Source organism: Adiantum capillus-veneris, chromosome 11 (assembly GCF_014529385.1).
Source record: "Adiantum capillus-veneris isolate H3 chromosome 11, ASM1452938v2, whole genome shotgun sequence".
Taxonomy (NCBI): Eukaryota; Viridiplantae; Streptophyta; class Polypodiopsida; order Polypodiales; family Pteridaceae; genus Adiantum; species Adiantum capillus-veneris.
This window is the reverse complement of record NC_140941.1, coordinates 62,331,292-62,335,501: the sequence shown is the minus strand read 5'-3', so window position 1 is coordinate 62,335,501 and position 4,210 is coordinate 62,331,292.

Below are 4,210 nucleotides of genomic sequence, written 5' to 3'. Positions count from 1 at the left end.
TTTGCATCCACATGCCAAGAGTATGTCGATGTAGGCTTCTATCTCACAAGCTTGGAGTAGGTGATGAGCTCTCCATTAAAGCTTGGGAAGAGATAGTCTTATCTTTCTTCACACATGAGATTTTGTGAGTGTGTGTGTGATAATGCCTTGCAAAAATCAGCCCCCTCTCTCTCTTGGGTGAGCTCTCTTGCTAATTGCTCTTGCAGGCTCCCCATTGGACCTCCCCAAGTCAAGCCAATGACTATTAAGCAGCATAAGTGATAGTCTTCTGACATGTGTCCCCCTTTCCCCTTTTGTGAGAGCTTTAGGTTAATTAATAATTTAAATAAACTCTCATTGGACCCCTTTGCTTCCTGGCTGCTGAATGCTCATTGGACCCCTTGGGAGACTGTCCAATAGTCTTCTAGGAGACTTAATTCTCATTGGTTCTTTTATTAAGTGTTTTTAAATTAATTAACTAGATTTAATCTAGCCTAATTCTCATTGGTCCACCTCCAAGGCCATCCAATAGGAATTGGGAACACCTTGTGGGCATCTGGGCTAGGGAGCTGACATGTGTCCCTAATTCCCTTTGTGTAAAGGGAGCCTGTGTGTGTGTGTGACTTTCTCTCTCATCCCCTAGAAGAAGGGCTCGCCCCCTCCCATGTAGGGATATACAAAGACTTTTTAGTTACACACAAAGCATCCAATTTCCCCTAGGGTTGACCTTTGGACACAACCTTTGAATTTTGGAACCTTAGCATTTTGGAAGTCTTAATGGGCCGAACCTTAGGGTCTTTTTAGCCCATTGTTGCACATGGATCTTTTGCAGATGCCCCCCCCTTTGGATCCCTATTTTCCCTCCTTTTGATCCCTACTGTGGCCGGTCTGCTAGCTTAACCAATATTCTAGCTTTTTCTCCCCTGGCACTTCCCCACATTAAATGATCAGTTTAATATGAGAAAATCATTTAGGAGAATTAGATATTGATTATTATGACATTACCTCTCTCTTGAAATCATAGTCATCCTCGACTATGGTGTAGAGGAGATAAAGCATATTCATGAGTCCTTTTCTTAGCGGGTAGAGGATCCCTATGTTACCCTACGACATCATTCCACAATGGATGACTAGTCCATTTAGCGCTTGAGAGCCTCAGGCTGCCGCAAGAATGTCTGCACATTAGTCCTATCAGCCTTCCATAGTAGAGTGACAAGCTCTACTTGGTGTTTGGGAGACGTCGTCTCCGCAAACTTGATCTACACATGGATACTACTTAACTTTTGTGCACAATAAAGAAAAAGAGAGTCTTATAAGACAAAAATTTTATTCATTTTTAACATTTTGTACATTTGCTTACTCTTGGGAAGCATTGTAAGCATTGACAAGGTTTAGGTTATCCTTTAATTGTACTTGCATCCATCTAGCATCTTCAAAAGGATAATTCTTAAACTTAATAAGATATCGTCGGATAGTCTTAACACCTCTTAATACCTTGTCTTCATGTCGGAGAATGGACTCAGGCTGCAGCACCTCCTCTTGGTCCTAGATCTCCGGTGGGTCTTCAATAGTTGGTTCTTGAGGTGGCTCTCCTTTGTAAGGCTTTAATAGGCTCACATGGAAAACATTTTGTATGAGCCAATGATTGGGCAACTTGAGTTGATAGTCCATCTCATTGATTGGCCTAAGAATCTGGAAGGGACCATAGTACCTTTTTGCTAGTTTAGCATAGTACTTTTGGTGGCCCGTAGGATTCTTGCCCGTTGTGTGCCTTAATCGAGCCTTGGGAAACTTTAACAAGACCCAATCGTTTTCTTTAAAGGCTTGGGCTCTTCTGTGCTTGTCAGCAATAGCAGCCTTTTGCCTTTGCTATGAGATAGAGATAGCATCCTTAATCTTTTGAAAAGATTCTTGTAGGTCTCGGCTATACTCATCTGCAGCGAAGATCTTCCCATGTACCTTAAGTAGCAAGGGACTTTTTGATCTTCCCTCAATTACCTCGAAAGGTGCTTTTCCCGTGGAAGTATGTACAGTGTTATTGTAAGCATACTCCACTAAGGGTAAGTACTTCTCCCATTGGCATCTTTGATCTACTTCCGTTACATAGGCTTTTAGTAGATCGAGAATGGTTAGGTTAGCTATTTCACTTTGGCCATCCGTTTGTGGATGATAGGCCGAAGAGAAGTTTAACCTTGTTCCTAAATTCTCAAAGAGACCCTTCCAGAAATTACTGGTCATTCTAGGATATAAAGATAACCATCTTGTAAAGTAAATGGTTCCTCTTTCTTCCCTAATGCAAGGGCTGAAATCACATCTCTAAAATCGGGATCAATAGCGTACTCATCTATCATTGAAGATAGATCATTGTGAGTGGCTATGGAAACCGCATTCACTCTCGGCCGTCTTGAGAGTGCATCAGCTACTTGATTATGCTTGCCAGCAATGTGAGCAATATGAAAATGAAATTGCGAAAGGAAATTTGCCCACCTCATTTGTTTGTCGGAGAGCTTGGTCTGCGTCATGAAGTACTTAAGACTTTGGTGATCCGTTCACAGAATGAAAGGAGTCCCCAATAAATAGTGCTTCCATGAGTCTAAGGCATGTAGAACTGCAAGGAGTTCCTTTTCATATATGCCTAGAGCTTGCTCAACAGGATCAAGCCTTCGACTCTCATAGCCTATGGCGTGCCCTTCTTGGAGTAAAACAGCTTCAAGGCAATCACCACAAGCATCACATTGGACCTCACATGCTTTTGAGAGATCCGGTAGTGTAAGCACAAGTTGGGAGATAAGCTTTTCTTTAAGCTTTTTGAAAGCATTGTTCTCCTTAGCAGACCATGTGTACCTAACACTTTTCTTTGTTAGGTCATGTAATGGTCCCGCAATTTGTGAGAACTTTTCTATGAAGCGTCTATAGTATGCACACATACCTATAAAGCTTCTTAGTTCATGAAGATTCCTTGGTTTAGGCCATCCTTTTATTACCTCTAACTTTGATGGATCCATTTGGATGCCATCTTGAGAGATAATGTGACCCAAATACTGAATCTCTTGCAAAAAAAAATCACTTTTCTTTCGATTAACATAAAGTTTATTCTCTCTCAAAACTTGAAATATTACCTAGAGGTGTTGCTTGTGTTCGTCTAATGAATTAGAGTAGATGATAATATCATCAAAGAACACTCCCATGAAGGTTCGATGAGGCCTGAACAGCTTCTCCATCAAGCGATTGAATGTGGCTGGTGCATTGGTCAAGCCAAAAGGCATGACACTGTATTCGTAAAGACCAAATGTGGTGCGAAATACGGTCTTTACAATGTCTTGATCAACTATCCTTATTTGACAATAGCCACTTTTTAGGTCAATCCTACTAAAGTAGGTCGATCCTTGTAGCTTATCAAATAGGTCTTCTACCCGTGGAACGGGAAACCTATTCTTGATAGTGATCCTATTTAGTGCTCTATAGTCGACACACATACGATATGTGCCGTCTTTCTTTTGCACTAATAGCACCGGTGAGCAAAATGGAGATGAGCTAGGCCTAACCATGCCCTTCTCAACTAACTCATGCACTTGCCGCATAATCTCCTCTTGTTGAGCTTGAGAAACTCTATAAGGAGGTTTGTTAGGCGGTGAACTTCCTGGAAGAAGTTCAATTGCATGGTCATCATTACCTCGTTTAGGAGGTAGCTCACAAGGGATGTCGTCAATAAAAACATCTTGAAACCCCTTGAGAAAATTGGATAACTCTAATTCCTTTTGGTTGCTTGTATTTTATTTTGTTAAAGCATTAGGTTCATTTTGAGAATCTTTAACAAAAATCATGTACACGGAAATAGAGCTCTTTATTGACTTGTTGAAAGCTGGGGTATGTACAATGGGGATAGTGTTACCCATTTCCTTAGCATCTATATACATGTCTTTTTCCATGAACTTAAAGGAGATTCTCCGTTTAGGAAATTTAACATCGATAGCCAGGCGGTCAAACCATGGTGCCCCTAGGATTACATCCTCATGCTTGAGAGGAGAGATAAAGAAGTCCTCTTTGTCCACATAGCCTTGGACATGAAGCCTCGATTTCCCGATTAAGTGAGTGACTGAAGCTTCTTGTCCCTTGAAGGCACTGTCTGCGGGTAGGGCATCTCCCATCTCGTAGGACTGCATGCCTAGCTTGGCGGCCAACTCTATAGATATAAAATTGTGAGTAGAACCAGGGTCAAAGAGAATAAAAG